This window comes from Chamaea fasciata, unplaced genomic scaffold (genome assembly GCF_029207755.1).
Source record: "Chamaea fasciata isolate MVZ Bird 193981 ecotype frontalis unplaced genomic scaffold, bChaFas1.0.hap1 SCAF_3, whole genome shotgun sequence".
NCBI classification, from domain to species: Eukaryota; Metazoa; Chordata; class Aves; order Passeriformes; family Sylviidae; genus Chamaea; species Chamaea fasciata.
Genome location: NW_027094088.1, coordinates 6351923 through 6379358, shown reverse-complemented (window position 1 = coordinate 6379358; position 27436 = coordinate 6351923). Strand labels below are relative to the sequence as shown.

The 27436-nt window shown below is 41.9% G+C and overlaps 2 long non-coding RNA genes across 2 annotated transcripts in view; both read left to right on the top strand.

Annotated features, from left to right (window-relative positions):
* Window positions 1-4996: 4996 nt before the first annotated feature.
* LOC136287577 (uncharacterized) lies at window positions 4997-8064 on the top strand. Its single transcript, XR_010720174.1, has 3 exons — window positions 4997-5191; window positions 7078-7181; window positions 7980-8064. It is a non-coding gene; the product is annotated as an uncharacterized lncRNA (long non-coding RNA).
* Window positions 8065-18358: 10294 nt separating this feature from the next.
* The window catches only part of LOC136286344 (uncharacterized), a 134651-nt gene continuing 125573 nt past the window's right edge, over window positions 18359-27436 (top strand). The window contains exon 1 of the long non-coding RNA XR_010719861.1: window positions 18359-18490. This is a non-coding gene — a long non-coding RNA (uncharacterized lncRNA). The remainder of the gene's footprint in view (window positions 18491-27436) is intronic.

The following is a 27436-nucleotide window of genomic DNA, read 5'->3' as shown; positions in this document are numbered from 1 at the left end:
ATCTTCTTCTGAAGGACTTATTTCGAAGTCCTGGCCAAGGACTGACATCATTTCAGGAAGCTGTTGGTTATGCTCCTTTGTATTTTAGCTGTGTTTTGGGGCTTGTGTAGATGTGAGCATTGGTTGTCACGTATCTTTGGTGCATTTTCTCCCATATTTGTTTTGCAGGGTAAAGTTCTCTTGTTAATTCCCATTCTGCAAAAGGTGGGAGAAGATGTGGTGGGACACGGTGCAGGAGTTGGGGTTTGCACCCAAACTTTGACAGTTCCCAGGCTTTTGTAGCTCAGGCTCCAGGAGTCGCTCCTTGGACAAAACAAGCAGATTTGTTAATAGTCACAGAATCGTGGAATGGTTTGGGATGGAGGGGACCCTAAAGATCATCTCATTCCAGTGCCCCTGCCGGGTACAGACAAGGTTACTCAGAGCTCCATCCCATCTGGCCTTGAAAACATCCAGGGATGTGGCATCCACAGCTGCTCTGGGAAATCTGTTTAATTCTGTCCCTCCTTGTCCTATCACTATCTGCATTTGTAAAAAGTTGCTCTTCCTCTTTTTCTTAGGTCCTCCTTGAGTATGGGAAGGTGCTCTAGGGTGTCCCCAGAGCCTTCCCTTCTGCAGGCTGAACCACCTCATCTCTCTCTGCCTGTCTCTGCAGGAGTTATTACCAGTGTGGAGGGAACCTGGGCTGAGACAGGGCTCGAGGAACTGGCACAATAGCACTACGTCTTGCCTGAGCAAACTAATAAATGCCATTGTGGGAAAAATATTATGAAGGCAATTGCTGTACCTGCTCATTAGGTGTGTGTGTGGGAAGCCGGGGCAGGCAGAGGGCTGGGTGTGACAGGAGGCTGCCAGGGCAGACACTCAAGGCCAATGGCAGCAGAGAGGGGAAAAGCAGGTGCAGCCCTAAAGGCTGAGAGATGTGACTCTGGCACTCTTGAGAGGCAGGCAGCCTTGAAAGGAGCAAGAGGGAAGAGTTAAGATCAAGCAACATTGGCAGGAAATTCACCCTGAGGGCCAAACACGCAGCAGTGGAGGTGGGGGTGGCACAGACATGTTTATCTCTACCTTCCCCTCCCATCCCATACAGTCACTGCATGTTAAAGGTATAAACAAATCTATTCAGACTGAAATAGGTTTTTTTTTTTTCCATCCTGAAATGGGGATGGCTTTTGTTAATTTTTTAAAATGGTAACAAGGAAGAAAAAGTCACGTACAGGGACATTTGGCCCACTCTGATTTTTTTTTTTAAACTCCTTTTGCTTGTGGAAAGCTCTTGCAAACTAATAAAAGCCATGACCTCCTCAAGGGACTTTCATTAACACCCTTTTACCTTTACTGCACTGCTTTATAATATCTCTCCCCAGAATTTTCCGAATGATTTAGGGTCCTGACCCAAAGCCAGTGGGAAGAGTCATATCAGCTTCTGTGAATTAGGTCCTTAGAGTCCTTTGCACAGCTGCCAACTCACTAAAGAGGGTGTAATATGCAGTCTAATAAGCTACTTAAAAAACATAATGTGAGCATAATTCTCCACTTCATTACATTGGTTTTACACGTCACTAAAGCCAATACAGTTCCACTGGTGGAAAACCAGGGTCCTGGAATGGAGGCTCACCCCCTGTATGAGCTTTTAAAAACTGGTTTCAAAGATCAGAGGCAGTTAGTCTGTATCATATACTCGTGCTGGGCCTGATCCAAAGCTCACTGTGCTGCACTGGAGTTGTTCCATCAGGCCCTAGGGATATGTATGTCTATGTGCACAGATGTGTGGATGTCTCTGTGTCAATCTATCTGTGCAATTTATCTATTTTTACCATGCTCCTTGTTGCAGTGACTAAGAGCCTGGGTGACTGAGGTTAAGCAATATGTAAAGTCCCCAAAGCCTTGATCTAATATATACTTGCTGATCCTGTAATATAAAAATAAATGTGGGTTAGCCTATGATCCGTGGGACATATACATCCAAGCATGCAGAACACACACAGAAAGAGCAGGGCAGTTTTCCATCCAGTTGGACAGGTTGTCCCATTGGCAGGACATAGGAAACTACTGCCAAACAGGCATCACCCATTTTTTAATTCTTGGGCTCTGTTTTTATACGCTGCTGATGGATATTGGGTGAATTGCTCATTGTAAATCAATAATACTTCATCTTCAGATTAATGGGGAACTAAAACTGTTCCAAATAAATGTTTAAATGCTTAGCATTTTTTAAAAACCAAGCCTTTTATGAGGAATCCTTTTTATTTTCTTTTAGGCCAGAATGGTATAAAAACATTTAGGGATAACCTTGTGAATTGATGAAAAGGGAGAAAGCAAATGGACAAGTATGTGTTCAAGCTCTTTGCTCTATAATTTCAGCTGTACAGAACCATGTTGTGCAAAGAGAATCATAACAGTATGTAAGATGCACTATCTGGGTGAAAATTAATGCTCTTCAGAAGAGCAACCTTACTATTAAAGAACAGGGGTGTACTGTAGCTGTGGTTTTATCCCTGTGCTACAGATTGTGGGCTGGAAAAGATCTGTGGAAGCTGCAAGGAGGCAAAAAGTTTTCCTAATTTGCCTCTTAGTAGTTTCTGAGCCTGAAGTTTTGCTCACATAACAAATAAAAGGCAACTTCTGGGGTTTTTTTCCCCTAGTTTTGTACTGAGGAATTCTCTCTATGAAGTAATGAAAGATGAGCGTGAGAGATGGACTTAAAGTGAATGGGGCAGAAACAATTGATTTTTATAAAGAACAAATGTTTTCTCCTCCTGAGGATCTATGTGAAGTGAAATTGTGTGTCAAAAGTTGCAAAGCAATACAGTGGTCAGCAAACTGCAAACCTTTGCTGTTCATCAAACAAAGAAAAGTAATGAAAGGTTCTTAGAATTTCCTCTTTGCTGTGTGAGGAATGAAAATAGCCCAAAATAATGTGGTGGGTGAACTGTATACACCAGGCAATAAACTAAACTTCCTGTCTCTAACAAAAGGCTTCTCTTTATAAAGTGCCAGCACTTTTAACTGCAAAACATTGGTATCCAATTCTCCTTTAGCTCTTTAAGAATGTCTTTTGAGAAGTTTGCAATTTGGCATTTAAATTTTTGGGTATTTTTTTTTTAGAAACATAAGCTGCTGATAGATGAAGAGCATAAGCTGTACTGCTTGGAGTCCTGGATTCCAAATCTTTTGGAGAGCAAACCACTGTCAACCTTTGATCTATCTTGCAGACCCCCTGCACAACTGCATAGAAATGAATTTATGGATTTTGCTCTTTCATGTGTTTTTGTGGGCTGATTATGGACCTACTCAAGCACTCACATTCCATAGTTTGAGCTATATGAGCTTGGAAGCTCTTTTCCCCCCTCCTGATGGCACAAACAATTCATGTCTTTCTGTCAATCATGCAGACAATCATGTTTAGCTGCAAATCAGTTCTACTGTCTGTTGTCAAAAAACCCTCCACGTGATCTCTTTTATCAACTGCCTGTCAGTGTTGCTTTACTTTAATGATAGATTGACCTTTTTTCCTGAAGAAAATTAGAATTTAGTCTCATTTAGTAGGCTTCAGCTTGGTATTTTCTTGCACAGCTATTTTTTTTTTTTTTTTTTAAATTGAGTCTATATGAGGCTATGGTTTCCATGGCTGGAATAGATGGGACATGTCTTGTAGTTTCACTGACCTGTGGGGGAGAGAAGCTGAAAGCCTGTATGTGTTGTGTCTGGAATTGCTGAGGATCAGTTATTTTGTGGTTTTGTGTGTTGTTTGTTTGTTTGTTTGTTTTTCCTTGTGTGGTTTACACTGAAGCTGTGGGTTCTGTGCTGGCTGATGGGCTGAGCTGCAAAGAGGCAGACTGGGGTAGATCTGGGGCTGTGGGCAGGCTGGAATCAGCTTGGTCTGGAACTGCAAGGAGTTGGTTTTCTGTGCCTTCTCCAAAGCTTGGGATGCTGGTAGGAAAGGTGCTGGGTTTGGACCGACCCTCTGAGGAGTGTCCCTGACTCCTTGGTGGGATCTGTATGCTCTTCAGAGCAGTCTCGTGGATATCAGGAGCAGATCTGCAAAGACTGCACACACAAGGCTGGGGAGATCACAGTGTTGCTGCCTGGCTGTGCTAGTGCAGCGTGCAAGGTGACTCCAGGTAAACAGCTTTGATAGAAATGCTCCACAATTTACAAGGCGTTGGCTTGCTTTAAAGGGAATATTGGGATCTTGTTGCTAAAAGATGCAACAGGTGCCTCCTGAGTGCTTAATTCCCAGCCCCTCTAGCGTGGAAACTGCATTAAGAGAAGCATGCTGCTCTGCTGTGTTTATCTACCTTGCCCATCTTTGCTTCTTTTCCAGCATTCTCCCTTTCTGTAACTGTTGTGAGGAGGGGAAATTCCTCCCCCATCTGTGTCTGTGACGGACTTAGAGATGTCAGAACAAGGGACTATCATCCTTTTGAGGGAGTCAGGGAAGTGTCAGCATTCTCCTTCCCACATTAGAAACTAAGCATGAGGGAAGAAACACAGTGGGAGCTGCCAACCCTTCCAGAGGTAAGTGCATGCCAACATGGTATTTCTGCAAGACACAGCAGATCCCACTGAGTTTGGAGCTGGTGGAAAAGGGAGCATTGTCCTGAACCACTAATTCCTCTCTGGTATCCTTGGGCCTGCAAACAGTGATTTGTGTTTGGGCCCTTGTATCCCAGGCTGCTGATCCTGCCCTGAGGGAGACAAGGCTTGTTGCAAACTGACCCAGTCGATTCTCTAGGTGTGGCAAGGCCTAAATGAGCATCCTGAAAGCTTCTCACCAGCTTGTGAGTTTGGTTATTTCATCTGTGTGCTGTCTCCAGCCCCCAAGTATCTGTGCTGTGGATGGAGTCACTGGCACTGCTTAGGAGTCCCTATTTTGACCTCCCAAACACCTGAGTTAGTTGACATGGGGGAGAGTTCCTCTTTACTCACACACATCAGGCCATGTTCAGTTGCAATCTCCTAACAGCAAAAAAAAAAAAAAAAGAAAAAAAGGCCTATCCAGCAGCATTCCTGCTCAGCTGAAATCTTCAGAGATTCATGTGTTTGGCTCAGCATGGCTTGACATTAATCTGCTGTTGGAATATCTATGGGAAAGAACAGCCAAGCGACTGAAGAGTAGAAGAAATCCTAGCTTGTCTGGCACAGACTGGCCTGCCACCATAAAAGATGAAAACACGACAGAAAGGAGGTAGGAGGAGTCCCCTCAGCTGTTTCAATTTTCAATTTGCAGTCTGGGCTGGCTTCCTTTGGTTATCAGGGAAGCTATGAGAAGTAAAACAGTGTTACTACTCTGTGAAACAAACTCTTTAAAACAAGTTAGGTCGACCAGTGAACTTAGGGACAGTTGTGAGAGGAGTTAAAGTGTGTAATAATGATAAAGACATAGCATTAATATAGTTTTAAAGTGTTTCATATTTAAATGTGGCTCCAAGTTGGTTGTGTGTGACAGGACAAATATAACTGAGGTGGGGCTGAGCACAAGAGCTGGATTCCAGCCCACTTCAGAAAGCCAAAATAAACACTCAAACAACTACAACATTTCACATGGACTTTTGTGCTAATTATCTACATTTTCTGATGCTGGTTTGTAAAAGGGTGGAGGGAGGATGCTGACATATCCAGAAGGTTGCTGGAAATACTGTGAGCTTTATCCTGATCAACAGTGTAAATCATGTCTGACTCTTTAGAAGTTCAAGATGAGGGTTGCCTGGCCTTTCTCCCCAGGCTATATTAGGCTAGACTTGAATTTTTATAAAGTGAAATGCCAGAATTCACTGGGTGGATGCTGAAGTGAGGATCGGGCTGTTAGGCGTCCCTCACTGCGAGTTGCTCTGTGTGGTTCAGAGCAAATCCCTGTGCCTCTGTTTCCCATTTGCTCTTAGGCCTGAGACTGCCATCTCAGTCTTATTTATTTGTTTATCTCTTTTATCCCTCCCTCTCTGTTACTTAACTTACTTTTCCCCAACTCTCCTCTTGCATCATGAGCTGTGCCTGTATGTCTGTGCTTGGCTTTCTTGTTTGCCTGGGCTGTAAAATCCTTGGAGCAGATTGCTTCGCCCACAGCCATTGTTTTATTCTTTGCAATAAACATTATTGCTAATATTTGAGGCAACAATAATCTCATATTACCTTAAATAGCTTTTATTTTTTTAACCCCAACTACAGTGTAATCCCATACTTTCCCGTAGCTGATGACAACACTAAAGGTTTAGGATTTGCATCTTTAAAGCTTTTATAATGCCTCATGCACAGGGCTGGTTTTGGAGTCTCAAGGTACTACTGTCATACTACTAATAAAGTGCTTATAAAACAAAATTATTTAAAGCTACTTTCTGTTCGTGGTGTGTTGTCTCCTGAAGAAACCCCAACAACCCTCTCTGTTTCTTCTGGGTTTTGTGGGAGTAAAAGCTCACTGATGTGTGTTAAGCTCTGTAGAAACACTTTAGTTACTGTACATCTGAATGCCTGTCACATTAGGAGTTAAAGATCTCTATTTCAAGGAAAGAGGGATTTTTATGTTTCTAATATAAATGAATATGCTTCAGCCCTTTTACCAAATTCAAACTGCATGGAAGGGTATTTTATAATAGACTAAGAAGGCAACATAAAATTAAGTAAAGCTGGGTCTGGTGCCTAAAAATATTTGGCAGAATTCCCTGGAAAGCCACATTTGAACATTTTTAATATATATTACAAGGCAGACAAGAATAATTATCTTCTCTTGAAGTTCCCCAAGTGAGAGAATTGTATTGTAATGCCCTTTGAAAGAAAATAATGTAAGCTGCCAAATGATTATGTTGTGGAATTCCTCCCCACTCCCCGTCTCTTTCACCCATCTGATTGTATGCAAAGAGAGGAAGAACATGGTACAGAGGGAGCAGCTGTTCTTACATTCCTTTTAAAAATACAAAACTTAGCACCTTTAAGTAGATGTATCTTGTAAAAAATAATTGAGGCAAATATTTTTAAATTACTAAAGCATAGCATTGCTAGAGATGAGACAACTTCCTTACAGTTCTATGCTGTGAATTCTTTAGGAAATTTATAGATTTTTTTTCCTTTTTTTTTTTTTAGCTAACATTAAAATGAGGAGCAAAGTCTTAGCAGTGGAAGATGAGACAAAACAGGATTAAGTGAACCTGCAGCAACCACTGGGATTTTAAGACATAAATGCCCAGGTACCTCAAAAATTAAATTGTCCCCATTAAGGTAGATAAATGGAAAGACGTATCTTTAGACAAGACAGAATATCCTTAAAATATGTAGATCCTTCTAGAGCCAGTATAAAGACACTTACTGGCAGGTATTACAGCTTGTTTTCTTTCCAGTCACCCTGTGCCTGGCAAGAGTTACAAAAAAAAAGACAGTTGTACCAGCTCCCTGTGGAGTTTGTCTTGTCCATCATATACACTGATGATGAGGAGAATAAAGCTAGCCAGAATTAAAAACAAAACAAAACAAAACAGAACAAAACAACCAAAACCAAACAAAACCTAAAATGTGACTCTTGGAAACTGATTAGAGTCAGATTTCACAGTTATTTTCAGTCTGTTTGGGGTCTATGGTGAATAAAGAAAATATGAGTCCTGATACTGAATTCCTAGAGGGAAAGAGAGGCACGGGCTCACAAAATGAACGTGGGGCTAGAGGGGCTGAGGGAGAGGCCAAATTCTCTGCTGTTGGAGGCTGGAGCTGCTGTTACTTGGATAAGAAATGTTCCTTCTGATTTAGGCCAGCCAAGAAAGGTCCTGCAGGGTCTTGAGAGAGCTGCAGATATGTGATCCTGCAAGTGAAGAAAGAAAACTGGGGATATATGGAGGGGCAGTGAGAGATGACTTGGCAGCAGGATTTAAAGTTAGAAATGGTGGGAGGCAAAGCTGTGATGGGAGCACTGAGGCTGAGCAATCCTACCCTGGGAAATCTGTCTGACTGCAGGGCTGCAAGCTGCTTTCTTAATTATTTATTTTTTTTTTCAGACCGGAGGATGTGAAATTATACTGCCTCATTTCAAGAGGGAGGAGGGAAAGCTGAAGAATAATAGTGTCTATTTGATCTAGTGGCGTCTTTCGTATGAAATAAATGTGCATGTGGTTTGTGTCCATCTATTTCAATGAAGACCATTCAATTAATTGAGCGTTCTGGAAAGGTAATTTAGGTCTCCTGGGAAAGGTTGGATGAGTGTCCTTGTGCCTGGCCTGTTGCACAGAGATTTGGTACTTAGGAAACCTCTGCAAAACTGACCTTTAGAAATGTTCTAATTTAATCTGGATGGGACCAGCAGAACTGATTTTATGGGTAACAAATCGATCCTTGGAATGCTTCTCTGCCACAGTCAAACGTGGTGCCGTGAGTGTTTAAGTCCATCTCCCTCTGGCACCGGTGACAGTATTCCTGGACCAGCATGGAGCTCAGCCTGAGCACCATACATTTCCACCATGCCAAATCCTTTCCTCCACCTATAAAGCTGTGCTCCTAACTTTTATTTGCCTCAGGAACCTGGATTCTTCATTCAGCCGAGAGAGCAGCAGCTCAGCTGCCTTGGCGGTGCCGCTGCATCAGCTATTGCACATTTTTCAAGTCCGTTTTTTTAATGTAGCAGATCAGAGCTTGCAAAACAGGATGTCTTGGAACTCAAACTAGATGAAAACAAACTACAATGACAGTGAAAAAAAACATATCATTTTACTACCAATTGAAAATTAGGACCAGATGAAGCCTCTGAAGCCCTGGGCATTTAATTTACTGGAGTCGGTCACTCCTGTGTGAAACCAGCATTGGGCTGTGTTCTCTGCACATAAGTGATATCTTTGTTTGTTTGTATTTGGCATAACTGGTTGAAGAAAATAATGAGATGGATTGTTTTGGTTTTCTTTTTTGCATAAACATTACATACAACTGATTTACTTTGCTAGCCGCTCTGATAGGGTGTCTGTAGTTTACATGGCTCAGAAATTCTGCAGAACAAAGCTATCGGATGGGGTGCTGCTCTGGATCTGGAGGAACTTTCTGAATAAACAGGTTAATGCAGCTTGGCAAAGGCTGGGGTTTTGTTGTTGTTGTCATCCCTCCATTTGCATGCATATGAGTTTTTATCAGTCATAGCCAGAAGGAGAAGTTGCTTTGCAATCTCACCTACTTGTTCTGTTTCTGTGAGGTAAACACACCTTTTCCTGGGGACTCCTCGCCAAAGACTTTCCCTGTGTGGGACACACTGACCTTCTCTGTTTGCGGTCATGTATATGTAAATATCTCTGAGTTTATTTGGTTGTCAGACTAGAAGATGGGAGGGACTTCACACAGCCAAATATCAGTGTTTGAACGTTCATTTTTGTTTGAACTGGTTGTCCAGGTATCAAACTGAACTATTTCTTTTTGTACTGTTTGTTTGCAGATTTGTTTCAGCCTGGAAAATTTGGCTCGTGTTCTGGATACCAGTAATTAAAGACAGTCAGTCAGGGTCACAAATCAGGTGACAAGATAAACTCCCTTCATGTTTGCATTTATTTGTAGTATTTTGTATGGAACGTGTTTTGAAGCAGGCTTTTGGTGGTGGTCTTTTAGGGAAGTTAGGGTCACAAGCCATTTTAAATACATACCCTCAACAGCCTTCAGGAAGATTTTATACACTTAAACAAACAAACAAACAAACAAACAAACAAACAAACAAACAAACAAACAACTCTCATGGATCTAATGAGTAACAAGAAATGGAGGCACAGGTATCCATACAGGAAGTGTGATTTTTATACCACTGGTAATATGAACTTAAAAAACCCCTTCTTTCTCCAAATGAATATTTTAAAATCCTTGCTACATATATTTCAGTAAACATATTGATTCAAGAGTGCTGAAAATCTTTATTGCATAAAGTAATATGCATAAAGTGTGCATATTACTTAATTACTTAATATTACAATTACTTTATTACTTAATTGCATAAAGTAATAAAGGAACTGTGCTTTGTTTAGTGCAACTAACAGCCAAAGTCTCCATTTGCTTGTATTTATTGAAAGAATATCTTGAAATAGGAAGTCAGGAGCATACAACTGAAATGAAACAATTAAAGCTTTTTGTTATTAAACACTGTCAGAATGGGTACTTCCCACCCTGAGAGAGGAAATCTTTTTGTTCCAGAGAGATATTTCTTCCTAAGATGCTTGGTGAGATGTAACAGGAAATGCTCAGTCTTGTCCTGGTGTACTGCCAGGTTTTTGCCATCTTGGTTGCAAGAAAGAGCTGTGGTGGGATTCCTCAGCCTTTGGAACTGGATTCTGGTCAGGCTTTTAGTACTGAAGAGCTTGAATTTATATAAGGAAAAAAAAAAGTTAGTAGAGCAAAATAAGGAATATTTATGATTTTAGGAGGACCCATGAGAGAGATCCTTTCCACCACGGAAGAAGCACAGAAAATGAACGTTTTCTCAGTCTCAGTGCAGTTACTGAGAGCCCTGTGAGCCCTGCCTGTGGACATGTTCTGCACTTGACCATAAGGTGTTGGTGCCTGCACTGGGCTGAACAGAACCTGACCAGGTTACTGTGTGTGTGCAGCAAGCTGGGAACGAGTTCAGAGGCTCTGTGGAGCTCTCCAGGTGTGCAGGCAGGTAGGTGTTCATGTGCTGAGCCCCATGGCACCCAGGAAGGCTGGAGCTGTCCTCCAGAGCAAAAGGAGAAGGATGAGGGTGATGTGCCTCTGTGGTGTCCAGGCTGGAGAGGTGCAGTGAGAACTCTTCAATCCTCCTGCTGTAATTCATTCCCAACTCTTCCTGCTCATGCAGAATGTGAGCAAATGGCACTCACAGGACAAGATTAAGCCCACTGAGAGTGTTTGTGTGTGCATAACACTTTTAAATGGAAAAGCTTGAGGACTGTTTTATTTTTGACTTTGTTCTGGGTAAGTTTAATGTGGTCCTCTGTAAGGAAAACAAGAGGCTGGGAACCCAGATCTCCAGGAGACTCTGGTCTATTAGATAATTTGAAAATCTTTAATGATCACACACATAGATCTGAGAGAGCTGAGACACGCAGCTGTAGTTTCTGAGCACTGGCTGTATTTGCCATCTGTCTCTAAGCAAGCAGATTTTGGCTGGAAGCTCTGCTTCATACAACTGACTGTTACTCATTTTGCTCCTTGTCACCTCTAGAGTGGGCTTTCCACAAAGATTAATGGGACATGAGAGAAAACTCTTTCCCCATCCTGAGAAAGCAATATAATGCCATGCCAGTTGTGTTAACTCACATCAAGTTGGTGTTGTTCTAATATTTGGTGTTTCTCTCCTGGGTTGGGACTTCCATTCAGCCTGAAAATGCAGAGGTAACTCTTCAGCTGAGTTAGAGTTGTGTCTGTTTTCACCCCAAATCTTGACAAACTTCTCACTGGAAAACAGGCATAAAGAGGGCCTTGATGTTCTGGTGGCTAGCATGGCACTCCTATAATCCCATTAAACTGCCAGGAAAAAGAATTGATCCATCATTGTGAACGTCTCCTCAGTCTGTTACTTGCCAGAGCGTTAAAGGAATGTCTGTTGATTTGGGCAATGGAAGAAACGTTTAGTTTTTATTACAGCCTGGGGAAAGCTTGGACTGAAAGCCTCAGGAGTGCTATGGTGCCCTACTACATATATGTACTGTACCTGAAGATTTTTGAAATAGAGATTTTTCTGTCTGTGTTTACAGAATTCAGTGAAATCATGGATTACTGGACAGCAATATACCCTCCCTTCTTCTTGGCTGAAGTATAAGCATGGAATTTGATGCTGAGATTTCTATTTTTTTGTTTTCTTGAATTGTACTCTGCCTTCTTCATTACTGTGGCATCAGTAGAAAGTCAGGATTTCTCTTTATCTTGCTCTTTGTGGGACTAACAGTTATTCAAAAGGCTGGTATTGCCAAACTGCTGCGGGAAAATTTTGAGGTCAATATTAATTAATTAGCTGTTATTTTTTTTTTTCCTCCCCAGAATTTGGGTCAATTACACAGGGGAAAGATGTGTGTGGGGATCTTGTGCTTATTGACACATTTTGAACCAGCTGGAGTGATAGTTAATCTCTATTTCTCCTATGAGTGTAGGTGATAATCTTTCCTCCTGTAAGAGGTTAATTTTCTTAGGCTGCGTTGCCAGTAAGTTGGAACAAAAACTTGAAATGTTAGTAAAGCTGAAATTCAAGCAGCCTGACATTTGATCTAGATAAATGAAAAATTTGTGTTTCAGTGTTCATCTTCTGACTTCAAACTCTTCATGACTTCAGTGGTTCTTAAATTTTTGAAGAAAAAAAATAAAACCAACTAATTGAAATTTGTGTTTCTGGAGGAAACATCCATTTCGAACCTGTTTTGCAAAGGGAGAACTAGGTTCTGTTTTATGAACAGATCTCTGCTGTTGCCCAAAGACCACCTCTTGGTGAAAACTATTTTCAAAGTTTTTCAAACAAGACTTAAGTGCTGTGACTTGGATTTTACATTTCCAGTTTACACATACTGCCATTCTTCCCTGACCACAGGAATTGTTCTGTAGTTTGCTTTTCACTTTTATCTCTTTGCTTACAGTGATCATTTCTTATTAGAATGCTCACATCCACGCGGCCATTAATTCTCAGTAATTTCCAAGCCGTGTTGACTTTGTTGGTGGTTAATCTGGTGCAGCATCAGTGGATCAAAGCAGTCTGTGCTGAGCCCCTGTAGTTGTGTGCGCTGCTGGGGAGATGTGCTCTGGATTGAATATATCCCGATGCCTGTGGTCCAAAACCTTGGGGAGAAGGTGCCACACTAAACCACGCTGAGGCAAGCCTGGATGTGATCCACAGTCACAGAATCAACTAGGTTGGAAAAGACCTTGGAGATCATCAAGTCCAACCTGTGACCTAACACCAGCTTATCGTCCATGGGGACAGTTGGTGGATTTGCTTCAAAATGCCATTGTTGGTCTGAACACAAATACTGGGATGGATGCAATGTTTGGTTCTCACAAATGCAGTCTGTGGTGTGTAGACCAAGGCCTAGCTGTGGATATCATGTTCTGTACTCTCTAGAAGCCAGACTCTGCTAATCTTGGCTTTACTGGTCTGTGTGTTCTAAAAGGATATCCTTTCCTGCTTGTCAGAGACAGGGAGCTCTGTCAAATAGCCGGGCTGTCAGTGGCACCACAGACGTTACCTAAAGATTGGTTGGATGTCTCTGAATCGGGATTCTGGGCCATGTTTCCAGTTAGCTGGGAGACAATCAAGCCAGCTCTTTTCCTGCGGGTTTTAAAACCCTGTAATAGTGATTCCTAAATGCCACAGCTGCTGGGATTTCCTTGTACAGACACACCAGGTGTCTCCCCTGTGAACCTGCACAGCCAGCACTCCAGTCTGTGTGTACCAGCAATGAGTGGTTCCACAGCAGAGCCTGTGGTGTTCTCTCCACCCGGTGTGTGGCTGGGGACATCTGATTCCTGGGCTCTCTCCTGTCACTCAGGGACAAATGTCTTGCTTGTTTGGAGAGGATTTAGGAAACACAAGTTGGCAAGTATTTCAGTGACTCTTCTCCCTCCCACTCTGCCTGTCCTTGTGGTTGACTCTTTAACGTATGTTTAGGGATTAAATGGATCCTCTAGCTACAAAAGCTGTTATGGGCATAAAAAGCTTCCAGACTTGTTACATAAACTTTTTATCTGAATGGTAACAGCATTCAAACTCAAGTGTGGTGACTGTCCACAGCTCAGTGTAATATGAAGACAGATGTGGTCACAGTCCTTGCCTCAAGGCATTTATAGTTTAAAACCAGTGAAGGAGAAGGGTTGGGGTGACTTGCACAAAAGTAGTGCAAGGCGTCATCTGCCCAGTTGCACTAAAACACTTCATTCTCAGTTTCTGAGCTGCATTGTCTTCATGTTGGCCTATGCTAAAATCATCAGAACCAGCCTTTTCAAGTGCTTATTTAGGCTGCCTCCTTTTCTCCTGTGTCTTCAGCAGCCGGTGTTGATCAGGAAATTCTCGCTGACCATTCTTCCCTGCGATTTTTCAGTGTGGTCCTCATTGAGGACTCTGTTGCCAGCTCTGTCTCCTTGAGCCTAAGGAGCAGGATGTGAGCAGTCATTTATACACTGGCCCTTTCTCTGCTGGATGGATTCAAGAGCTGCAAGTTGATTTGGACCCCTCTGCACCTGTGAAGACGTGGGCTCCTCTGGGTGACCACCATCCACAGTAGCACTGACCCATAGAAACTCTGCCACAGCTCCAAGAGTGGAGACTTTGTGTGCAGAGAGGAGGGGAACAGGGTGGAGTGAGAAATGTGGATTCATTTACTCACTCTGCAACAGCCTTCCTGGGTGGCCTTGAACATATCACTTACATCTTTCCTGCCCCTCCTTTGCTTCCTTGTGCTTCAGTCTCCCACCTGTAAAATCAGGATGGTAAAACTTCCTGCTGCCCTTCCTCTGGCTTAGCCGTTCAGGGGGTCAGCTCTCCACAGCTGACGTTCTGTGTGCAGTGCTGCAGCATTGAAATCAATGAGGTTGTTCTTGGTCATGAGCTAAAGGGTTAAAGAGATGCATGTAATGTAAATGTTCAGAAGCCAGAATTTACTGTAGGTTTCTAAGGTGGGATTTTCCAACTTCCTGAAGCCAAGTCCATGTATTGGGGAAACAACAGACTGATCACTTAGACAGCCTAGGAAATTCAAATTTTAAATCCATAATCAGGCCCCTGAATCAGTGGCTTGACTTCAGAAGTGCTCACCACCCAGCAGTCTTCTGTGAATGTGGCTGTTGTGAATTTGGGGGGCTTAATATTTTGGCAGATGTCACAGATTTAGATGGAATGGGAGCCTTGCTGTAGATGCATGAGGTTGCAGGGTGGCACTGGCTCTGTGTGCATGTGTGTTTTCTTTTTCCCTTAAACCGCTGCTTCAGTTCAAAACCCTAACTCATTCCCAAGGGTAGAGTACATGCTCTGAGTGCCTTGGTTCATCAGTAGATTCCAGACTGCCAAAGTGCATTTGGTGGTCTTGGGTGTTTTCCAATGAAAGAGTCACAGAGACCTGACAGTGTGCACATGTATTTTCACACACAGATATTTTGGCATTTTAGCTGACTGTCTGTGCTCACTCGGTAGAAATGTGGCTCAAGTTGTTGCAGGAGTGAGGGGGTGGTCCCAACAGGTCAGAGTTCAGTCTAGTGGTAGGGCAGGGTGGGGAAGCTTGGATTGCAGCTGCCTACACAAAATTTGACCTCAGATTAACCAGACAGCTTCAGTTTCCACTGCCGCTGTCCCAAAGCCTTCATGAGCAAAAATAACCAAAGTACGAGAAAAGAAAATAGATTTTTGGAGTCCATACAAAATGAAGAAAAACTTATTAATTGTTCTTCATAATTTATAAATTGTCTCTCTTTTTGACTAGTCCCTGCTGAAAGCAAATCTTAGATATTCTGGGGCCAGCACCACAAGGGTGCATGCGTTTGTTGGTGCTGAACAGGTTAGGCAGGATCCTGTGCTGATGTTAATAAACAGGGCCCTGTTGAAATTGTGCCAGTTTGTACCAGTTAAGGATATAATTCCTGAATGTAATAATTTACCGCATTATTCCCTTTAAAGTTTAAACTCCTCTTCTTTATCTTCTAACTCTGAAAGCAGAGCTGTTTTTTATTAGCTAATGGGTTTATAGGAATGGGTTTTTTTTATTAAATATTAAAAATCCAACATTTACCTTGACTGAAAGGCTTGTCTTCATTTAGTCCTGGTTGAAGCTGACAGCAAAGAATGCAAGCTGCTCTTGCCAAGTCCTGATATGGTCCAGCAGCAGGGTTTTGTGAGTGGTGATGAGTCTCCCTTCTCAGAACTGATCTTACTGAGCTTCCATAATCAAGGACAGACTTTCAGAAAGGCTCAAACTGGCTTGTTTTTCAGAAACTGCTGAGTATCGAGAGCTCATCTTCCTTTAGAAAACTTATGTTCAATTTTATGCCAGAAGCTTCTGAGTGCCAGGCACGCTTAAAAGCCAGCCTCTGAGTGTCATTTAAAACATGTTCCCACATGACAAATTCTATACATTTTCAGGCAATCTTAGTTCTTTTGAAACAACAGTATTGTTAAGTGAAGGGTGGCAGTGGTGTGAATAGCTTTAAAGAAAATCAGAATTGTCCTAAAACTTCATTCATGTTTTGCAGTGAACTTATCTGAACTCTTGGAATATTTTGAAGAAGATCTGAGAAGAAAGCAGTTCTGTTTTATGCCTTCAAATACCTGTGTGCTCTATTCAGTTTAAACTGGTACAATAAGGTTTTGCTGGAAAACTTTAATTTCTTCCCTTATCAGAAAGAAGATGCATTATGTAACTTGTTAGACCAATCCAAGTGCCACTATATTTAAGGCCAGAAGGCTTGAATTTTTTTGCATAAGAATTTGTGAAACTTTCAAAGCTCCTTTCAAAAAATTGGACATTGATCCCATAGACTGCATGTTTTAGCCCTGCTGACTTTGCCCATAAGAAATTCAAATAATATTTTGAAAAGATATGAAATTGTCCTTGTTCCACAGTGTATCAGACCTGACCTCTCATCATGGCCTGCTATATTTAAGAGCACGCCAGGAGGTGCTCAAACTTCTGCACCTTCTGAAAAATATGACACAAATTTACATTATGGGGTTTTTTGTGTGCATAAGAATTTTGTTATTTGACAAAAAACTTAGCGAAACAAATACTTTCTTAGGCTTTCATAAATTACTCTTATGAGGATGCTTCAGTCCAGTGCCATGGACTGAAGCATCCTCAACTTTATGCAAACAGGCCTTTTCATTACAAAAGGTACTTGTAGACAGTAGATGCAATGAATTATAAGAAATGTCTGATAAAAGTTCTGTCAGTAGACAGAACATAAAATATCATTGAGGTCTGATCTATATCTTTAGATACAATCTAAATTCTACTTTCTCTAAATTGGTGAAAATACTAGTGTTGATTTCAGTACACAAAGTTATTAAAAAAATTAGATTTTTTCTCTTATTTTCAAATCAATCCAGCCTGGTTAATATTCACTATGGTAAGAGCGAGGGAGAGAAATGTTCTATTAGAAATCTTAAAGGTAAAACTCTGAATTTGGTTTCTAGGAACATCTTTTCTCATTGCTATGGCTGCAGGCTTTTCAAAAATTCAAAGTTACCTTCAGAAGTCATCAAGGAGAATAAGAGAGGAATAAGTGCATTGGTGAAAGGTATTGGAGGTAAGAGCTTCCTATTCCCACAAAGGAATGATTAAATTAGGTTTGAGGTACCATTCCCTTTTCCTGGGGAGGTCTGGGTAAGATTTCAGTGATTTATGTGGACAAATATGGTTGGACAGGATATGGTTTCATCCTTCGCTCCTCTCCTTTCGCAATGCCCAGGAACAATCAAGGCAAGAATGTTCTTAAAAATATGGATTTGTAGCCCTCGTGCTGCTTGGTCCCACAGGCACCCAAAATAGGATGAGTCACCGGTGCTGCGTTGTCAGGGAGATGGATTTTGGACTTGAGTTTGAATGGATTTCCCTGAGTTACTAAATTGCTGAGAAAAGGTCTAAAAACAGGTTTTCAAAGCTGGCTTGCACCCAGTCATGACTCACTTGAAGACCATACTAAAGCTCCTTTATAATCATTTCAATAAACTACTTTTCAATACTTTTTCAGTATTTTTGAATTGGTTTTTGTTGCTTATATTTGCACTGAATGGTATAACAACAAGTTGGGGTTAATCCTCCTATGTCTTAGTATTTGTAGGTGGAAGAATTGATTTCTGCTTCCTCATCTCTTAGTCTGTCTCCACCTGTGATTACGTGCAACCATCATTTTGGGGGATGAAAGGGCACAGGTGATGTCCATTTACTTTCCTGCAGATGGCAGATGATTTATAAAAGCTCTGCTGCCTGGTCTATTCCCACTTTCTAGACAGCCATGACAGTGTGCAAAGGTGCCTTCCAGGCTGCAGATGTCGAGCACTGAGGGGAAATAAACAGTGAGTGTTGGCTGACATGTAGAAAAGTATAAGCTTTTAGAATACTGAAGCTGTTTCTTGACATAGAAAATCACCATATTTTTGAAAAATTATGAAATACAATTTTTATTTTTTTTTTTTTGTACTGACTGAGACAAGGCTGGAAAAGATCTGGGCCAAAAATCCATGATCTGAATAAATTACTCATCCCTACATCTCAGTGTGATGGCATAACCTTACACAGTGTCTTAAAGCAACAAATTTTGCTGCTTTTGTAGGTGTAGAAGAAAGGATTACAGGTGACCTCGCCCCTGATAAGACACAGCTGTAACTAATTACAAAGAAGAGGAACAGCCTTGCCCTTAATGGGTTGCAGCTGTGACTAATAAAGGTAAGTGTGATGAAAGGGGCAGGTTGGTTAGTCAGGGGGAGCATTTTGAAGAAGGAGACCTGGAGGAAGAGGACCTTGAGGAAGAAGGAATGATCCAGGAAAATACAAAGAAGAATAAGACAAGGGAGCTGCTGCTGTAAAAGGTCTGCTGTGAGGTCAGTCTGGGTCTGGTGGGGTTACCTTGTTTTTGGAACCTGCAGTCACAGTCTAGCTGGGTAAAAGCTGTATTCAGGGTCTGCAAACCTATACCTGCAGTCCGAGTTGAGCAGGAGATAACCAGCAGTCAGAGGCTGTAAGGGAAACCTCCAGTAGGAGCTTGCTGCGGCCAGAGTCAGTGAAGGGTTGGTGTTGGGATAGCTGAATTGTATCAAGGAATAAACCAGGGCCCTTTTCATACTGTGATGGGCAAGAAGTCTGTGTTTTGGCTCATTTCTACCCTCTAATGAGAGGGCTGCTGCAGAAGCTTTCTCCTTTGCTCTTTAGCTAAGTAACATCTTCCTTCCCATGACTTGTTCCATTATCTTCAGTGTGACAAGTTTAGAATGAATTTACTTCCTTCAACATGAGTGAAATGATTAAATCTGCTCTAATTGATTGTTTCAGTATGTTGGAAGAAAAATCTTTCTTCTCCCCCACCCTCCCCCTCCTTTTCCACTTGTTTTTCTGGCAGTTTCTGTAATGGGCCAGGCTCAGCAAAGTATCCCAAAACACACCTGGAGCCAGGTGTTTGGAGTTACCTTGGATGTAACCTTCCTATCTCAGCACTTTCCCACATCCCTCACTGTAAGTGTGCCCTGAGACTCCCTACTGCATCCTGGTGTGTGGCACTTTATTTTCTTCCCTTTGTGGGACAGAAGTGGGGTCTGAACATGCAATTCCCTGGGTGAGGGCCCAGGGCCATAAACCACCTCAGTTAATTCAGTTGTATGGGGTTGTGGAAGTTGCCACATGTGAAATATCCATAGGGTAAGGCACTGGTTGTCTGGGCAGACCCATGCCTGACCTTTTGCCCTGGGAAGTGGAAGCACAAGGCAAGTGTCTGACAGGCTCCTACAAGATTTAAATGGCTTTAAAATCTTAATTTACTGCCTGTATGTATGTGTATAGGAAGCAAAGCGTTTGAGACAGTTATGTGACAACCTATGAAATTCCTCCTGTTCAATTATTTGACTTCAGACAGATTGACCCACTTTTTGTCTTCCAGTGCAAAAAATGCACCTGAACTTTTGAAACTGAAGTTTTAGTGGAAATGTGATTTCAGACAGACATTACTCCTCTGGAAAGGCAGAATCAGTCTTAATAATAAGCTTTCACTATTGTTTTTCTGTCTTCGTTTAATGTGCTTGAATGTTGAATTATGCTAAATTATGTACATGTTAAGTGATAAATTACGTAATGCTCCAATGTGGTGAGAATTAATAGTAGAACTGACTTAATTTTCTCTTTTGGTTTTTTTTTTGCCATAGACTCCATTAAAATCTGTTATGTAGAGGGCTTTGTCAAATGGCTCATAAGAAAGGAGGATGGGAAGAGGGGGAAAATCCCCCAAACTGAGCAGAGCCTTGGACAGATGGTGAGGGCTGAGCCTTCATGAATTTGTTATTGCCCTAATTGAAATCATATTGTGCATTGTTCTCAGGCGATGCCAGGGATGCTCCCTGGGATGGGGCTGCTGGGGGCGGGGAGAAGAGCCTCACTGCAGAAATGCAGGGCTGTGAAAATCCTCCAGAAGGCTAGGAGGGATTCCAGCACCTCCTGGGCTATTGCTGCTGACCCGGGGTCAGGCATGGGCAGACACCTCACAGCTGCATCCCTTTGCCTTCTTTTTCCCAGTGGAAATTACTGCAGGGAATAGATTGCCCCAGCCAGTGTAGCTGGAGCCTGGGAAAACACGTGCTGCTTTGGAGTAGTTAGTTTGAAAGATGGTAAATTAGAGGCAGGTCTTGTAGTCACAAAACCCACTAAATGAAATAAATCAGGGCTAAGTTTGTGCAGTGCTTCAGTTTATTGCTGGTTGATGAATTATGAAAAGATGTTAATGGCGGGTGGGATAAAGAACAGCTTTGATTCCTAGGGCAATCTGTGGAGGTGATGCTCTAGGATGTTCTTCTGGTTGCACATCTGGGAATGATATGGAAGTGTGGTTTAATCCTACATGTTGGCAGAATTCCCAGAAGCAGGAAAGGAGCAAGTGCATGCATCTATGCCTGTCTGTTGCTTGGATGTTGGAGGAACAGTTTTACACAAAAAATATGGGATATTTTTAATCTTAGTTAATTCTGTTTATCTTCAATACCTGTGGATTTTGGCCTTAACCCAGAGTGCCCTCTCAAGAATGTCAGTATTGAATAGATTATTTCATCATGATTCTGGTGTACATTTGAAGCCAGAGATGTGATTCAGGTCATTGTCACAGGCATGTACAATCCAGAGAGTTCAGTGGCTTAAGTTTACTTCCTTTTCCTCCAGCATGTCAGGAAAAGTTATTCTGTAAGTCCACAAAGCTTAGACTTTGCACCTTAATTTTTTTTTAGCTGACTTTCTTTTGATCATTAATCATCAGGAATGGGGCTATCTTATATTCCTGCAAAAAAAAAAAAAAGTGAGCTTAGGTTTAAAAACCATTAGAGGTTCTGGTGTCTCTGATTTCAAAACTCACTGCATTGCTCAGTCCTCTGGAGTGTAAGTCCAAAGAAAGAGCAGAAAAAACAATTTGCCCTTTTATCTCAGGGATGAAGAATGTTCTCACTGACACTTTCTATTTTTCATACAGAACTGATGGGAGAATCTTCCTGTCCTCTTGTGTTTTCAGAAATGGTAGAAACCAAGAGCTCACATAACTTGGGTATAAATGACACAGTGCTCACATATCAGATTTACTTTAATCCTAAAAAGACGCCTTGTATTATAGCACCTGTATTGGTAGGTGGATGATTTTATATCAATAATTTAGTAGTTGTTGAGGCTTTGATGGATTGCGTTGTAACAAGCATAAGAGTACTAATAGTTCAAGTTCACACTAGAAAAGTTTCAAAATTAAGAGCTATCAGAGTATTTTTCCTTTATAAAGAATTTCTTACACCTGGTAAAATAGCTGACAACTTCTGGGTTCTGATTCCAAACTTTGTTCCCTTCCTGATTTTTTTTTCCTCTTCATTTTTTATTCTTGTCACCCTTTACCCTTTTCTCCTTAGTCCCAACATGGAGGCAGAAAGGAAGAATAAAAGGGCCTTTCAGAGTTTGAAAGTTTAACTTCCCACTTCCATGGGGGGGGGGGAAGCTTTCCAAAGTTGGATGCAAAGTTTTTCCATGCTCTTGGTGGCGTGAACAGCTGTATGTATGTGCATATTCATAAAGCTCTGATGGCAGGGTGGAAATTCTCTCCACGGTAGAACAATATGGTTATTTCAGTTTGCTTTCCGTCAAAAGTCCCCAAGCTTGGCCCTGCCAAAATCCAGGATGAACTCAAAAAATCAGGAATGCCAATGATGAAACAGGCATCTGATTTCCAAGTTTTATTAAAAAGGGGATGGATAGATTTATTACCTATTGTCCTTCAAATTCAGTCATCTTCTATGCATGGGAATTTGCAGGTTGGGAATAAAATTGTATGTTGTATTGAAGCGAGCTGAGATTATCTGTTAGTGGAAGTACTTCTTTTAGATATGTTTTGAACATCAGATAATATATCTACCTTATCAGAGCAGGTTAACTTTTGGTCTCTGTCTTTTGCAGGACAGAGCTCTTGGTGGCTTTTTGACTCTGGTTTATTGTAGTCTTCACAGATGCATAATCTATCCAGCCAATCTGTAATGTCATGGTGCATTACTCTTGAGGCAGAACTATGACATTTTTTCTTATGCATGTGCCAGAAGATGCCACAAAGCTCTTTTTTTTAGGCTGTGCTTCTGTTAAAAAATGGCAAGAAAACACTCCAGTGTGGGAAGCTCACAACTTTGAAGAGGGATCCAGGTTAACTCACTTATTCCCCTACTACAACATTACAGTTTGCTTTATGCCCTTCAGTCTTCGTGTCTAAGAGCTATTGGTGACTTTTGAGGTTGTATCTAATTCCATGCAGTCCCTGTGAAGTCTTTGAGTGTTCCACATCATCCCACAAATGAAGCTCTTTTAAAATGCCTTTCCTGCAGGCAGGTTCCTGCTCCTCTCAGGAGTCTGCCAGCTTTTCTTTGTGCTTTTTGCTTGCTGTCTAACAGTTTTAGCTGGACCCATCCTGCTCTCTGGAATCTTCAGGCTGACTTTATGCAGTTATTCTCAGGAGAGACACAATATTTCCTTTGCCCTATAGGACCCCATAACCCATGAAGGAGCAAGATGAGCAGGTTTTGTCTCTCCTGTTTCTTATTTAGCAGCAAATGTGATGCATAGCACCAATTCAACAAACTGGAGACAAATTAAACATTTTTTCCCATCTGGCGCACCATCTGAAAACCTTTCAGGCAACAGACGAGGCTTTGCATTTGGATGGTGATTGGGCAAGGGGGCGGTGAATTGGCCTGATGCACATGAAAGCGTGAATAGGTGCAAGGATGCGAGGATAAGGGGCTGGAGGAGTCACAGACCTCAAGTGCTACTTTGTCCAGGAAGCATTGCAAGAGGGCTCCTGTGCTGTGAAAGCTGCTGGGTTTGCCTGCTGTGGGAGCTGAGGTGATAGCTAGGGAAAGGTGGCTGGTGATAGAAAACATGGCCCACCCAGCAAGAGGTTTAAAGTGGGAGGTTAAAGGAGTGTCTGTGAAACCGGCTTTAGGCTCGAACTAGAAGTGAGGGAACCGACTGCTATCCTGAATTTCCTGACAGCTCATCGAAAGCCAGAGATATGAGGGGGAGATATCTGGGCAGATTGCTCACTGGGCTGACACAGGCACTTATTTTGAAGTTATTATGAAAAATATGAAGCTAAACTTACTGTGCTGGTTGCCCAAGTCAGCGGCATGGGAGGAGCCCTGGGATTTACTGTGCAGTAAATGCAGAGGTGCTCCTGGAGTGGCACATTCCACAGCAGATGGCTGGTGTCACAGAACACGATCTGTGCTGCTCCGGGGTGTTGCTGAATGTGGCCTGCTCCTCTTTTGACACTCGGCTGAAGCCTTGGGTGCTCTGCTCTCCCTGTCATGTGGAAAAGTGTGCTCCGGGTTCTGAAGGCGAGACAGTTCACATGGCCCTTGGAGTCAGAGACTGGAAAATGTCAATTCAGGAGTTCCCATGTGGGAGCCATTTATTTGCAGGTGCTGTCACCTGGTTTATTATTAGCTCTTGGGTTGTCAGTGTTTTTCTCTAGCTACACATACACACATATATAGGAAGAATAATGAACTCCAGCTCTATGTTACCAGTGATGCTTTGTCTGGGAAACTACTGTCCTTGAGAACTATGGATTGCAGTGACTCAAATCTTGGCAGGAACCGCTTAATGCACAAGAGAATGCCTTAGCATTGGCTATCAGGATTTTTTTAATTTAAATTCCAGTTTTTCTGCAAGTTTCTTTTTAGGACTACAGTAAGTCAATAGATATCTTTTCCTCCGTTTCCTCTGCTCTCCCCACCTGGAGTGGGCCTTGTCCTGTTCTGCTTATCTTTTTGAATGCTAATCCATATTGAGCATCCAAGGCAATTTCTCCTCACAAGAAATGAAACTGGTGTGGGGATGCAGGTGTGTTGTCAGTGTTGCTTGCTCATTCTCTGAAAAATACCTCAGTCATCTCTCAGGGCCTTTGTAGGGTGTCCCTGTGTCTGTTCCCTGCTGAGCAAGAACTCCGTGCAAATATTGTTAACAGAGAGAAACCTTCCTCGCAAGACCTTTCCCATTGGAAATGTCTTAAAAATAATGTCAGTGCCGATTTCCTAAAGACTAAACATGACTCACTGCTGGAGCTTGCGAGACTGTTTCTAACAGCTCCATCCAGTGGCTTTGGCTGTAGCATGGATGTGGGGTTTGCCTCACAGGGGTTCAGGACCTTTGGGGCTGGAAGATGCTGCTTTGAGACAGATGATTTAACAGTTATCACCTTGCAGAAGGAAGCGTAATTGATTTAAAATGAGAGATGTGGTGTTTACATTTTGCAATTACCTGTGAGGAACTTTTATTCTCCTTGCAATCAAGCGGCTTCCACCTCTTGGTGTGCAAGGGCAGACCGTCCCTCTTCAGTGGCTGGAGCATAAATTATGCTTGTTAGGAAGATTAATAGAGTCACTGTGTACAAGGGATTTCTATTTTTAAAGAGCAACATATCCCAGGTGAACTCACTCATGCAGGAAAGACCTGCTCTACAGTTCAGGAGGGAATGTTGGAATTGTTCAAGTTTTTGATGTCTCAATTTTGTTGAAAAAATGCCAATTTCTTAATAACAAGTCTTTGATTTTGAAAACTATCTTTAATTTCAAAATTTGTTTTCCTTCACTTTTGAAAAAAATAATTTAATCAGGTTTTTATTTTAAATCTTGTCTCTTGTGGGAATGATCCAAGTGGATATTCAGGCTGCAAAATCTGAGATTTTAATTTTTCTGTCTTGGTCAGGATGGGAAAAAGCTTTCAAAATCTCAAAAATTCTCATGGGTCAGGGGAAAAAAAGGTTTCCCACAGAGCTCCAGTCAATGGGAGTGTTACCATAAACTTCCCTGTGCCTTGGATCAGGCCCTGAGAGCGTATCGGAGATTTTGTCAGCCTCATTGATTGCACAAACCAGCCTTGTTATGAGGAAACATTCCTGGGCCAGACAGAATTCTGACATTTGTCTGTAGCCTTCACATTGAGGAGAGATTATTGTCTCCAGAGGGCCATTCTTAATGATTTAAATCTGAGGTAGATGGTTTTTTCTGGCAGTGTGTGTGTAATCTAATCCATATATTGTTGAAAATAATTGGCGTGAGCATAGAGTTGCTCTGTGGCTGTGGTCAGTCAGTATTGACTGCATTGGAACTTGCTGAGTAGGTGGTAGAAATTATAAGAGGACCTGGAAAACCGAAGCAAAAAAAAAAAAAAATAGTCAAGAAGATACTCAAAGTAGGAAAATGTGGAAGCAGAAATGCTTTCCATTGGGATCCCTTTGGAAGCAAACAGTCTGAGCTTTAAGAAATTTCCTCCTGATAATTACAATTTGGATAACATCACCCAGGCCATATGATCAAGTGGATGTAAAATGTGTGTTTGTTTCCTTCCCAAAGAGCTGGATGGTGACTTAAGGCTCATCCTCTGAGCAAGAGATGGTGTGTAAACTGCACCACCCAAGGAGCAGCCCCGGGAGGCAGCGTGACTCACAGCCACACTGCTGAGGCACAAATCCCTCCCTGCTTTCCCTCCACTCTTCAGGCTGTAAAACAGAAAGATTCTGCTCTTTGGTTAGGGGTTTTTTTGGGTTTTGTTTTGGGTTTTTTTTTTGTCTCCCTTAAAGTGACTTCAGGGGCACAGCTATCCTGACTAGTAGTTAATATTGGAGGAAGAATGCTTGGAGCAGGGAAACCTTCCACTAGACCAAGTTCCTCCAAGCTCCATCCAGCTGGGCTTTAAGCACTTCCAGGGATGGGGCAGCCACAGCTGCTCTGAAGACACTTTCCAGTGTCTCACCACTCTGAGTAAAACATTTCTTCCTGATATCCAGTCTAAACCCACCCTTTGTCAATTTAAAGCCATCATCCCTTGTCCTTGTAAATAGCCCCTCTCCATCTTTCTTGTAGGCTCCTTTCAGGTACTGGGAAGTTGCAAATACTTCACCCCAAAGCCTTCTCTTTTCTAGGCTGAACAATTCCAATTCTCTCAGCCTTTCCTCGTCTTCTGGAAGCAGGGGTGTGTGGACAAATGAAGTTTGTATCATACCCCAGCGTCCGTGTAACTTATGGAAGCGAGTTATTTCTCGGGCCCAGCTAAGTAAAGCATTTCAACACCCTCTTTAATGCTTTTAAATGTTGATTGGATTTAAATATGTGCTTAAAAATAGGTGCTCTAATGCTTCACCAGAGAAACATGTTGCTATGAGATTATGTTCCCTTGCAAATGTGCCTGCTCCAAGTTACAGTTCTGCACATTGCTTCCACCTCCTCTGCATTCCTGCCCTGTCCTGTGGTGAAAGGGCTTTTTCCTGACTTCAGTTTTGGACACCTCACTACTTGCCAATTAGAAAAACATTTTAGACATTGCTTGTTAGGACTTGGCACTGTCTGTTAGCGTCGTTTCTGTATACTAACGATATGTTTGGATTAAAAACGTAGAAAGGCTGGAGTGCATGGAATTTGTGGTAGTATTCTTGGTAGTACCCTACAGAAAAAGACATCAACAGAGGTGTTTCCCCCTGAGGTGCAAGGTCCTGTTTGAGACCCATCTAACATGTTGAACTGATTAGAAAGGTATTTTAATAGGAAAAAAGCCAAATTTAAGCCAACAGGTTGAATTTTATTTCAGCTCCAAGAGTTAATTTTGCAAAAGAAACCAGGCCTCCCATTTCCCATCCCTGGGCACTCATGCTTCCTCCTTTTCTTTCCATGATTGCATTAATTGTCAACTGAAAGAGACATTAAATCCATAGGTTAATTTCTTCAACATGAGTAGTTTTAGGGATATTGCTCCTAAACATTCATCATACTGTTAATTTAGCATACATCTGTGCAAAACACAGTTTTAGGAGGTTCTATTGAAACTGCAGCTAGAAATATTTCACTCAAATTATTAGATCAATGCTGAAGAAAACCTCTTATGTTTGTTAAACTTAATAATTTTTTAATGATTCTGATTTTTAATGCACATCAGCAACCTGGAAAAAACCTTATCCTGCAGTTTGTCTGGTGGGTTTGTTTTGGTTTTTCAAAAAAATCTTTTTTAACCTTCCACCTATTGAATTGGTTGTTGAGCATGTGAATGATGCAAGATTTGGGTAAAGAAGTGACAGGATCTGAGAGAGGACAGTTTGGAGTACACTATTAGGTACAGAACTCATACCCGTGCAAACTCTTTGCTGTGCTTCTGGTCGTGGTTTCATGAGCTATGCCAAGGATTTAAACATCCTGGGAGACTTTGAAACTATTGTTTTACTTATTTTACTGGAGGGCAAGCTTGTAGCTGTACTCTTGACCTCACTAAAGAGTGGTGTGTGG